At 39.1% G+C, this 13,026-nt stretch overlaps 1 protein-coding gene across 1 annotated transcript in view; it reads left to right on the top strand.

Annotated features, from left to right (window-relative positions):
* Nucleotides 1–13,026, top strand: part of RB1 (RB transcriptional corepressor 1) — a 71,267-nt gene that overhangs the window by 45,683 nt on the left and 12,558 nt on the right. The window lies entirely within an intron of this gene.

The raw sequence follows: 13,026 nt of genomic DNA, 5'->3' as shown, positions 1-13,026 counted from the left end.
TGGCATTGTGTGTATGGTTGCGTTGTCTTTAGGACTCTGTTGCTGCTGTACCCTTCTGGTGCAGTACAGTACATGCACTTTGCACTAATTGACGACCTAAGTGATATTTGTATATGTCCAGAAATACCATTCAGCTGCAGATGAAAATGTGAACCCCCTGAATTGACAGTTTTTTCCTTCCCTTCCTGTTTCAGCGAGGAGAGTTATGACTGAGCGGGCAGGCTGAGTCATTTCAGTGTAGAAGTGTGAACGGCAAATGCGAATTTTATACCACTTTGTTAATTTAGATGCAGCTGATTGTTACCAAGCAGTGTTTTAATTTGTGTGAGCTTGTCCAAGCTGAAGAACCTGCGTTAGTTCGCTGGGAGCAGTTGGGAGTCAGGAGTGGCCTCCCTTCTGGCTAGGCTCCAGCATGAGCAGGGGCGAAGCTTCATTTCATTCTCTCCTTTCGTTGGATCATGTTTTAAGATGTTGGGCTTTGTGCCGACAGGTTCGGAAAGGACTTCAGTAGCCCCCAACACCTTAAATTTTAAGAAGTTTAACAGTTATGGAGGAAGAATTGATATGGTAATAGTCTCGCTTACAGCCCTTCACCACAGGCAATTTTCCTTCGGGATGGGAAGGAGGGGGTAGGCAGGAGGAAGCAGCTGCAGGGCGGGCCTTGTACACTGAGGGGGTTTTTGTCTCCAAAGGAAACTATGCTGTTGCTGCAGGGAAGTGCATATGTGAGTCTGTCTGCCTTTCTGCCTTAGAGATGGGAATGAGTTAGGACCTGTCATTTGTTGCTAGTGCTAGATGAGCAAAGTCTGCATTTCCATCAACAGGCTTCCTGTGGCTCTTGAAAAGGCACCAAAGGCAGAGTAAGAATGGGTTCCTTAAAGCCAGGAGCTGATGAGGTGCTTGAAATCATCTCACTTTAGCAGCGAGCAAGTTTTGTGCGCTGCTTCAGTCAGTGACCACATAACTCTGCTTCTCTGAGTTTAGATACCATTTAAGTGATTTTGGATTTGTGTGGCAAACCTGCTCCACCACATGGGGTCAGAAGGAAAAGTGCTTATAACCCTTGCAGTGTGCTTGGAGAGTGGCTGTAGGACACTGCTCCTTCCTCCCCAAGACGCCACTGAGTTGGATACTTGCTCTCATTTAGGACATGGGGGCAGGATCCCTTAAATTCAAAAGTCCAAGTCGACTGGTAAAGAAATATTTCACTGAAATAAAACAAGTATTTGAAGGCTTTCCAAGCTTTTAGAGTTGTGCTGACCAGTGTTGTATGTTCCTCTGGTGGTACCCTCACCTTCAGTGCTGGAATTAAATAGAAGTTTAAGTGGTCAAAGGTGAAATGCATTTGAACTTGTCTAATGTACTGCATTCAGTCTGTGCTGATGCTAATACTGAAAGCTCTTAAGAGAGGGAAAAAAGCAACTTCAATATTAACAGCGTTGTAATAAATTCTTACAGTGTTTCCAAGGCCAGAGTATGCACTGTGAAATGAGGGTTGTCAGGTGCACAAAATGCTCTGTGTTGGGACCATTATTCCGTAACTACTGTTACTGCTTTTAGAGGCACACCTGTGTCATGGTGCAGGCATTTGTTCTCACTTGGGTTAAGCAGTCTTATGCAGAAGAACTTGTGCTGTCTGGTGCAGTGAAGACAAACCCTGACAGGACAGTATTTTCTTTGACCTAAGTACTGTTATTTATTCAGTTATTTTGATGGGTTTTGGCTTTTTTTTGTCTATTTACTGGAGTTTCTCTTTGAACATGTGTATGTACAGGAAGGAATTTATTATGCTTGACAAGTAGGGCTGAGAGCCAGGATGTCTTTCTGGCTGTGCCACAGATTTTCTGTTCCAATCCTGGCGAAGTTTTCTATAGCTTTGTGCTCTAGCTTCCCTCCACATTAAGAGCTTGTTCACTTCCACACTGGGATCTGAGGCTGTCTTAATTGCTAAATATAGTTTGAAGCCCTTGAATGGAGAACCCTCTATTAAATATGATCTTGAGATAATTACAGTGGCAGCTGAATGTGACAAAAATATAGACAGATTAAATTTTTTTATTTTTAGATTAGATTTCAGCCAAGCAAAAGGATCAATTAAGAGACTTCATTTGTTTCACCTCCATAAGTCTCTGGAAAAGTAGGTGTAGAGGAAGCAGGGCTGGGCATTTTGACCTTCTCAGCTGTCTTTTGGAGCTCCCTGCTCAGACACCCCTAAGTCACTGTAAGACTGCTTCTGAGAAGTGGCTGACTGCTTTATTAAAATGTGGTGATGGTGTCCACCTATGGAGATAATGTGAAGCTGTTATGGCACTGAAGAGTCCCTTTTTTTTCCTCCTGTTAATGTGGCAGGCAAGTCTTCAAATGAGCATTATAAAATTTGGGATGAACAGAGTATTTTTATCTAGCCAGCCTAATCCCTTGCGACTGTTGCAGAGGCAGTTAAAGGCTCTCCCCCATGTCAGGAAACTTGTTAGCTTAATGCAAATAAAATCACACATACAAATTACAAGTAAAAGTTGGTTGTGTAATTGCTTAAAAAGGGAAAAGGAAGCTCAGAATAAAACTCTGGACTTCGTCCTTCTTGCGTGTTTAAAATGCTTCTCTTTTCTCTTAAATTGTTTCAGTTTCCTTTGAAAGAGACACACCTGCTCCTCTCCTGCTTGTAGATAGAGGAAACAATTTCTCTCCTTCTGTATGAGTTTTTAGGCTGCTAGAGTACTTCCCCCTCCCCCCCCCGTTGGGTTGATGGAGTAAGTCTAGTTGATCTCATAGAAGGCTAGTAGAGGTTAGATAACATGAAATCTTTTCAAGCTTTAATCTGTGGATTGATTGGTTTAAAAGGGATGGACTAAACAGCAAAGGAAAGGATCATAGAGATTAAAAGCTTGAAAAGTGTATGTTGATGTTCTTCAAAGGGAAGAAAAATGGCAAAAAGATCGTTTATAATCTTAACAACATGATTTTCAGTGGATAGGAATAGAATGAAAAGAATCTCTAAAATGTCAGGTAGGAAGAGAAATGCCTTAACGAGAACAAAATACCTGAGTTCCTAAACTCTCATTTGCATTTTTTTTTAACTTAAAAAAAAGTGTTTATTCAGTTACTCTGCAGACGTGATTGAAATAACATCAATACTTGACATTTCTCTCTGCTGTAGATGCAGGAAATAAGTTAAATGCCTTTCCCAAACACTGCGGCACGTTCTGGCTCTACTCATGCTTGTACTTTTTAAGTCCTGGGATTAGAAACTCAAAGTTTGAGTTGGCAGAAATTTACCAGATGTTCCATGGCCAAAAACTTTTTACTCAAAATACTTCTCAAGTGCAGAACATGACTGTTTTAAGAACCTAAAATAAATTAAAAATCACTTGCTATAGTAAGCAAATATTAGGAATGATAGGAAAGAAGAAGCCTCATTAATTATTTTGGAAACTAAACCAAGCATAGGGGGTGAAATGGTTGGAGCAACAGAACTTGTAGAAGAACATCTGTAATTTGTGTAGTTCTAAAGGAATTGCTTACTATTTTTCATATCTTTAGTGTCAGTTTTTGCCCAACATTTGTTCTCTGGGCAGGATTCAGGTAGTCTGGTTCTGTGTCAGGATTACTGGTGTTACTGCACTGGTTCTGGAGGATTCTACTTTCATGCTGAATTACTTGCAAATACTGCATCCAGTGTTTACAACCTCTTTCAGTTTTGGCCAAATGGAGGCCTCTAACTTTATATAGAGGATTTTAACCTCTTCTTGTCAGAGGCAGCACAAATCCTACAGTCACATTCCTATACTGAATTTTATAAAGTGTAACATTGTGAAGCTATTGAAAAAATTTGCCACAGTCATTCAGTAAAATTTATGTGAGTTCATATTGTTTAAAAAACTCAAAACCCCATGATATTAATTTTGTTCCCTTCACAAAACTGGAATGTAAGAAGTTAATGGGGGGAGAAAAGTTTCATAAGAATTATTCAAGCTGGTAAGCTAATTAGTTTGGATAAATACTGACATGAAAATGCTTGTCAGGGGAGAACTGCTGCCAAAAAGCAGAACTTGGGCTTGATTAATGTGAAGAACTATTACTTTCTAAATGTGTAAGTCAGCAAATAACCTCTTTAAATTCTGCATGATAAGATCACTTAAATGATTATTTAGCATATCATTAGTACTGGTAAACAGCAATTACAAATACTTGAGTTGATTTCCTCTTAAATCTTTCCTCCCAGCCCATATCCTGAAGTTTTATGGAACCAATTCGATACTTTATGAACCATTTTATTACACTGTTGACCACATTTAGCAGTTGCTTTTTTAATGTGGCAATCAGCTAATACCTAGAACATAAGAAAGGAAATGTCAAAACTTGGTAGGGTAGACAAAAGTCATCCTTCTCATGTGATAATCATAATTTTTCTGCTGCAGCCTTAGAGAAATGGAGTGATGCTCTCAAATGGAAAACATAAACAATCCATTTTCGTTGAATCTCTGTTAATAACCTTCCTGGATGTGGCAAGGTGTTTATCTGGGAGACATTGGTTTGACCCTGGCAGGAGAGGGGAGACTGAAACCCACATGTCATGCCCTGAGCAAGTGCTCTTGTTATGAGGGATTCTCATCCTTTGCTGTCAGGGAGTGAGTCCTCTGAAAGAAAGGTGCTCCATCTGTGGAAGTGTTCAAGCTCATAGGGGGATGGGGCTTTGAGCCACCTGGTCTAGGCAAAAATGTCCCTGCCTCTGGTGAGGAGTTTGGAGCTAGATGACCTTTAAAGTCCTTTTCAACCCAAACCATTCTGTGATGTTGTATTTAGCCTCAGAAAAAGGCACTACACTGAGAACGGAACCTTTGTGCTGCAGTTCCTGGTGAGATATCCATGCAATGATATTTTGCTCCTCCAGTGGAGGTGGTAGAGGAAGCTCCAGGTAGTGTTGTGCAGCCTACACTGTCCTGCACACCCCTTACTCAAGTCTCTGGGTTTTGCCAAACTTCCTCAGCTCTTGTCTGTGATGGTTTAGTAGGTATGAGGTACCTGTTGTTGTGGAAGGATCGCCAAAGTCCTACTTCTGCTTACAAATATTCCCTTAACTTTCTCTGTACTTCTTGAATTCCTTGGCTTCTGATACAGTTTTTAGGGTTGATTTAAACAGTGTAAATGTGGGCTGTTGCTCGAAGTAATCCTACTGCTGTCCGTTTAAGCCTCTCTGCTTCTTCCCTTGCGCTGTGTGTACATATGCACTCAGCAAATGAGGACAATTATTTGGTTTAAAACTAATCCTAACAAATACATAATTTGCAGTCATAGCTGTGCTAATGCTAAAGCCAGGGATGAGGCAAAAAGTGCAGATGTGTAATTTGGAGAAGCACCAGCACGATTCAACTGATTTAAGCCAGTGGTGAAACTATGCAGGAAGTTTGGTGATGTGTGTTGTGGCGATGTTCAGCTTTGAGGCTTTCAAATCTGTATTGTTTTGATGCTTGGCCAGATATTAGCATAGTGTTTGGCTGTGTGAGGTTTAAAAGCCTCAGCCAAGCTCAAGAGTGAGATCTGTGCTTCTGGTCTACTACCCTGTAATTTATTTTCATGTAAATGGTTTGCAATAATGATATTTATAATGTAATAAAAGAGAGCCATGTATGTCTAATTGATTTTTCCACAAAAGAGGATAAAAATGAGCAGTAATACAGACATAGTATGCATAGTCATGCTTTGCTATAAAGGATTGATAGGGGTGATAAAGGATGACAGCTTTCTAGGCACATAGCCGATACAGAGTGCATTGAAGATGCTGTAAGTTTTCTTATTGACTTCAGGGTGTTGGATGTTGTGGACCAATTGTCTTCACTGTTGATTTTCATTTTCATTGTCTCAGGCCAACCAGTCTAGAGAGTCAGAAAATCACATACAAATAAATATGCTACAGGTACCTCGTATCACCTGCAGTTAAAATAGACAAAATAGAGAGTCAGGTAGCAGGGAGATGGATTCAGGCTGAGATTGTAATTTGTGGTTCTAACTTCAGAAATGCATAAATTTCCTGCCTCTTATTTCCTTGGAAATAAATGGCAAAACCTGTTTTGTTTTTGCTGTGGCTCAGTCATTGGTTTCTATGCTTCAGAGCTGCTAGAGAAAATGCCCACTGAATGACAAACGAAGAGCCTGTTAGATACTTAAGAAAAAAAACCAGAGAAGTCCACATAGCAGGACTCCTACTGGATTGAAGTATCTTAGTTGAGGTCCCTTGTGTGAGCTTTTCTTAACAAGACATTTATATGTAAAGCTTCTGGCTGGTGTTCTGCTGTGCTTGTGGGCACACTCTGGGTTTTGGTTTCTCCACGAGTTTGACACCAGTACATGTGTGCTGCAGGGAGTGGAGCTGCCCATAAAAGATCCTACACTAACCAAAAGCATTTTCCTTACAGTGAAAGTAAAGATAGCAGAGCAAAAGTGCATTCAAATCAAAGTAACTCTTTTAAATTTGACAACTGTTTCAATGTGTTCTTCATCCATCCTCCTCTGAAATATCAAAAGTATACATATAGATGCACAGAAAAACTTGGTATATATGCCTAAGTCAGCGTGAAAATGGTCTCTTTCTTTACCAGAAGCAATGCGGTGAAATTTCAAGGTCAGGTTGTGGCTTTAAGTCTTCCTTTTATTCTTTATACTTTCTGAGGCAGGCAGGTTATCCTGATTAAAATGCAACATAAATCTATGAGAGTTATGACTTTTTAATCTCATGTGAAAATATGTGAGAGGCAGGTTAGGAGAAATGGCTGAGCTGCAGTTCGGGCTTGGTTATTTTCTAGAGCAAATATCAGAAGCTATAAAATTCAACAGAACTTGGAATTACATTATTGTCTACATAATATGAGACCTTTACACACTCTGGAGTTTGAGAGCTAAAGGGAAATGTTTTGGGGGGTTTCTATAAGCCCAGCACTTTAAAATCCCCTGTCAGGAGAGAAAATCTTCCCAGTCACCCCAACCTTCCTGCATCTGCTTATCCCATAGGAAGTAAACAGTAACAAGTTCCGTGTGGTCGTTTGTCACTTCAGTAAAACTAAGGTGAAATATTTCGATTAAGTCATGTACAATGACAGTTCATGGCATGATCAAGATTTAAAATGAGCATATGATGCCTTTTAAAACACTGCTTGGTGAGCTCCTGTTTTGAAATTGCTAAAAGAGATGCTACAACCAGATTGGTGGTACTAGTAGAAGGAGTTTGAAATGCTTTTGTTGGAAAACATTAGCAAAATTTCGGGTTTCTGCTGGAATCCAAAAAGGCCGACTGAAGTAAAAGAAAAATTTTAAGAAGCTAATTAAGCTTTCCTTAAATTTAAGGATCAAAAGACTTGAATTTTCTCAAATTAGGATGTAGAGCATAGTGGTTGCCTCAGAAACATTGAACTTGGGTTTTGCTTTGTTTACAAATGACCAAGAGGTTCTCACAATAAAAATGCAGAGCTTTAATAGAAAAGCACATTGTTATTGAAGGATTTCACATTTTTCATTTGTGTTTTCCAAAGAAGAGATTTTTAATTTAATGAGATCAGGGGAAACATGTTTTGATCATTTAGTAATTGAATGCACCTTGTCACCTAAGTTAGTTTTACTGCTTTATTGATATGTACTCTTCATGTATTGCCTAATGTCATTGATTTATTGCTTCAGGGAGAGTCTCGTAAGTTCTTTTTATGTACGTGGTGCAGTTTTTATTATATGCCAAGGTCATATAATTAAAAGGAGCAAGTGTTGCACAGAGGAAGGAGAGAGCAGAGGCCATGAAATTTCCTTGATTTTCATACACACATCCACTCCCTACTCAGGAGTATCTGAGCACCCAAAAAAAAAGGGGGCATCAAAAATTTTGACATCCTTTCTTTTTAAAATGTTGTCATTTTAAAAGGAGGCTTGACTTCCTCATTATCTTTATGAAGGCCTAAGACCCACATGCCTGTGCCTTGGCTGGGCAAGCTTTTGTTTTTTAGTCCCCAGCTGGGTGTGTGCTTCTTAGCATGGCTTTTTTTGGGCCTCTCTGAGGCATCTGGTTGCCCTCATGGGTCTTGCACAAAGCCTCCAAACCAACTTCTGGCTTCAGGTTCCACAATGGGTGGGCAAAGGGGCTGCAGATGGGTTGCTGAGTATGGGTCCTTCACTGCATAGATGTGTAGCACAAGGGTTTCCTGTGGGGAGGGAAGTTTCTGCATTGGTGCTTCTCTAAGGTGAAGAGGGGGGTGGGGGTAGATCTGGTTTGTGGTGTTACGGGAAAAACCCAACAAACCATGATCTTTATCTTTTTATAGCTGTAAGTTTTAAAACTTGAAGTAGATAAATGTTGCTTTCCTAGATCTCTGTGAAGTCATCCAAATAGAAATGCACTGGGTTTTAAACACCCTGCTTGAGCAGGGAGGTTGGACCGGATGCCCCACTATGTTCCCTTCCAACCTTAACCATTCCGTGGTTTTCTAATATCCCACATGATTTTGCTCCAAATATCTAAGGGGGAAATGTTATGCCTTCCAGTGTGTTTTCCCAGAGCCTGAGCTGGCCATCACTGATCAGTCTTCATAAAAGATTCTTGTGTGGCCATGAAAAAATGAATATCATGTCTTACATTGTTTTCTGGAAAATAGTACTGGTCTAGTTTGCAGAAATGTGAGCTCAAACTTCTTGCAGATGTTGATGTGGTCCAAGTGTGGTCTGCACATCTACACATTCAGATCTTAGATAAATCGTTTTGATCTTTTTGCACTTTTTTATTGGTTTTGCTGTTCTTTACTAGTTCAGCTACATTTTTTGGTCTTACAAAAAAATTAAAGCAGGTATATTGCATTGTTTTAAGGTTTCTTTAGTCTGCTTTTTAAGAATCCTAGAATAACTTCATGGATATTCCACATGTTTTAGTGTAAGATGCTTCTGACTCCCATCATTTACTAAGGGATATTCTTAACATTTGATAAGACCAGTTACAGTTGTTTCTGTGCTTCAGATCGATGCAAAGCTAATGCTGACCTAGCAATTCTGCTGATACAGTAATTCTTGTATTGTTTCTCATATGGTTATACAAATCTACACTTTGTAGTTAGGGAAGCCAACTAATGCTGTAGATCAGTGAAATTGCCCTTGAGACAAGTGGTGGGAAGTGAAGGAATAACCAGAAAAAAGCTGGGCTGGTAAGGATTTTTTTTTTTTTTTTTTTTTTTTAGTAGAAAGCACTGTAATACCCTTTACCTCTTTTAACAAGGACATGCAGTGACAGGACAAGGGAGAATGGCTTTAAACTGAAAGAGAACAGGCTTAGATTAGATATTAGTAGGAAATTCTTTACTGTGAGGGTGGTGAGGCACTGGCACAGGTTGCTCAGAGAAGTTGTGGATGCTCCATCCCTGGAGGTGTTCAAAGCCAGGCTGGATGGGGCTCTGAGCAACCTGGTCTAGTGGGAAGTGTCCCTGCCCATGGCAGGAGGGTTGAACTAGGTGACCTTTAAGGTCTCTTCCAACTCATTCTGTGATCTGCCTCAGAATTAGCTGCAATTTTTTGAGAGAAAACAGAGTGGAAAAACACTTAGTAATTGATAAAACAATAGATGTATAAAATTACTAAAAAGTGAGCATGAAACAGGTGTAACATAAAAAAAACATAGGTACTAGTGCTTTCCAAGTTTTTGTTTCAGGTCTTTTAGGACAACTTATTGAAAAGTTTGGGGTGTTTTTAGTATAATTTTATACTATTCTGTATCACACTGTCAAAATTTAATTATTCATTTTCAGTTTGGGAAGAATGTTTTGGGTTTTTTTTTTTAATAAACTCTAAATAATAGCCCAAGACCTTTTGTAATGTTTTCTTGTTAATTTGATTTCTAGTGCAGTCTTCCTCACCCCTATTATGCTGTATTTTCACTGATTATTAAATAACTGCTTGTGAGGCAGAAATGCATATGTGGTGATATCTTCTTAAATTCTTCCAACTGAGCACTCAGAAGCTCTGCTTCTGCTTTGAATGCCAAGCACAGCAGGGTGACTGCCAGGTCTTGTCTGCCTCAAGTTCATATTAAGTTATAGACCAACTGAGCTTGAGATACCCTGTAATGATAGTCATACAAGTATTGGCTTAAATTGAGATCAAAACTCTTCTCAGAGGATGGGTTTCTGCCCAAAATGTTGTGACACAGATAGTTTTGTTACACCTTCAGGTTTTTCTTTCTTCTTTGTCTTATGTAATTTTCTTCATATTGAAATGCTTTCCAAAACTGGTTGATAAATCCATTGTATAAAACTGTTTTCATGCTCATGTTGTTGTGTTTTGTTATAAAACATGGCATATTGTTTCTGGAACTCCAATTTCTCTGGGCTATTTTTCTCTTTTAGAATATATTAAGTACATTGCAAGACATTTATAGTAATTTTTTTCTTTTAAATATCACAAGGAGTCTGCTGTTAATGGTTTCAAGACATGTGCCAACCCCTACCTAGTATTACTTCTTCTGGGGAATTGCTCTTTCTGTGCATGCAGCTTGCTCTTGTCCTCTGCAGATCATCTGTTATATCTTTTTTTGTTCAATTCATAATTCTTTGACTTCTTGGTTATGTTGGTAAAAGATATTGCCCTGCTCTTTCAAAAACTGCTGTCTATAAAGTTTCCTGGCACACTTACCGCTTTTAGGTTGATAAGAGGATTGTTGGTGGTACATTGTACCTGAATTTGTCCAGCTAATGAGAAATTGGAAAGAAAACAAGACTTGAAACTGAATCACAGGCTTTAACTGAAAGTCTCAGAGGTACTTCATTGTCATGTTTCCACTTGTACTTGTGAAAATATTTTCCAGTACCACTCTTAATTGTTGTTCTGGGAACTGGGACTGTGTAAGTCAATTAGAAATGAAACTGATAGAAAATGTGATGCTATACTGTGACAATTTGATTGTTACAGTAGTAATTATGTAAAATTGTCCTTAGCAAGATAGGCATTTTGTGACCCAGAAGTTCCTCTGAAGAAAGTAAGTACTTGAGTGCTGTTTTTCTCCCCAGTATAAGACTTTTTCCTGCACAGAAATAACTATAGAACTGTTATTTCTAGTACTGTGTGATGTTACTTAAGATAATGGTCCCTTAAAGCAGCTCTCCTCTACTTACTGTACTGAAAATCTTTACACCCTGTAGTTTTTTCACAGCTTAAAGATGTTGCAAAACTTTTCAACCTCTAGATTTTTTGTTGATATATTGTCCTTTCCAACAGTCAAGTGGCTCACATCAGATGGGTTTTGGTTTATTGTACACAATTTCCTGTGTGGAGAGTGGCGGGAAACTGATATTGATTCAGTTGTCCTTGAGACCTTTGGCTCTTGCCTAAAAATCTTGAGATTCGTCTAAGAATTAGTCGTACTGAAGCCTGGCTGCCCTGTGGAGCTAGGTAATAAACTTGCTAATTACTTCAGATACAGATTGTTTCTGCAGCAGCACTGCCAGTGCAGAACACAGATCCCTCTGGAAGACGCTCATAGCAATTGCTTCGGGGGGGAAAAATTTTGGCAGATGAGCCTGAAATGGTATTTTCTTGGATAATGTTCAGCAAAAAATAGCAAGGGTTATTGTATTTTGTAGTGCTTTGTGTACCTGCATGTGCAATTGTGTGAGTTGAGCAGGAAAACTGCTGCAGGAAGTGGTGCAAGAGGTGCAAACTGTGTAGTAGCAGTCTGCCCAGGTCATTCTGAGCAGTTTAAACAAAACAGTTGTATGAAAGTGTAATTCTGCCTGTAGATTCTTTCAAAATTCCTTTCAAAGTGGTTTTTAAAAAGTCTTACAGGCTTGGCAAACAGGATCAGTCCTAATGACCAGGGTTTGTTTTTTCCCTTCAGTATTCGACTGGTGATTGGTTGCAGAGACACAAACCAGTAACTGTGTCAGAAGTTTCCCAGTTTGCCAGGCATTATCACTGGTCTGTGTAATATTTTTGAATGTAACCAATAGTTTTAGTTACTGTGTTGACACAGAAGTTCTATCATCTTTATGGCCAAAAAGTGTTTTCACAGAATTCCTTCTGCATTGCTAGGAAGGATATTTGGATGATACTCTTGTACAGTGAGGTGGGTCCCATGGACCTTTGCTAAGAGACACTCTAAAACATGAAGAATTGGTTAATTGGTCTTCATTTGGTGAAGAGTAATTTCAGGAGTGGAGAGGCTGAAAACTCTATGGTATAGATTATTCTGAAATAATGCTCCATTTTTAACAAGATTTGCCAGGTTGCTCCAGAGACTTCTGAGGAAAAGTAGATAATTGCAGAGCTGTGAGGAGAATGGATATGCAGCATCATTTAAAGCAACAGAAGTGTAAGATGTATATCCAGGCTGTGGCAGCCTGGCTTTCCTTCTCTGGAGAGATCTGAACTCCTTTATCACTAGATAAAAGGACATCCTCACAAAGCTGGATGACTCTATTACTTGATCTTAAATGCTCAAGATGAGTGGCATAGGAATAGGACGTGTATTAAACATACACACACTGTAAGGAGTTAAAAGCAGATCTGTCAGTGTTTTTATATGAATTAAACTATTAACACTGTAGTTGTTAATGGGTTTTTTTATAAATTTTGTAAGAACAAGCCCCAGTACGAACATAATTTATGTAACACAACTCATGCGTGAAATTAGGACATGATCCTTAATTTTGTTGGTTTTTTTCATGATCAGTACTATTTCAGTTTAGACTCTGAAGTCTACTTTTTTTTAGCAGGTCTGTGTTGTTTCAGAATTCTGGTAACTAATTGTCACATGAAACTTCGGAAAACACAGTTGCACGCAAAAACCAACTTCCTGGGCATGCAATTCTCCCTTGGGAAAGAGGGTTGGAAATAGCTTGTGCTGATCCAGTCCTTGTACTCCCATTCCAAAGCTGTCAGTTCTAAACTGGCTTTGTTTTGCCTTGTAAAATCACTGCCATCTTTTATCACCTTATGAAGAAGAACATTTCTTAACATTGTGTTGTATTGACTGATTCAATAATTTGAAAACAAGCAAAAGAAAAAAAGCAA

This window comes from Corvus cornix, chromosome 1 (assembly GCF_000738735.6).
Source record: "Corvus cornix cornix isolate S_Up_H32 chromosome 1, ASM73873v5, whole genome shotgun sequence".
NCBI lineage: Eukaryota > Metazoa > Chordata > Aves > Passeriformes > Corvidae > Corvus > Corvus cornix.
The sequence above is the reverse complement of the archived record's forward strand: the minus strand, read 5'-3'. Positions and strand labels throughout refer to the sequence as shown.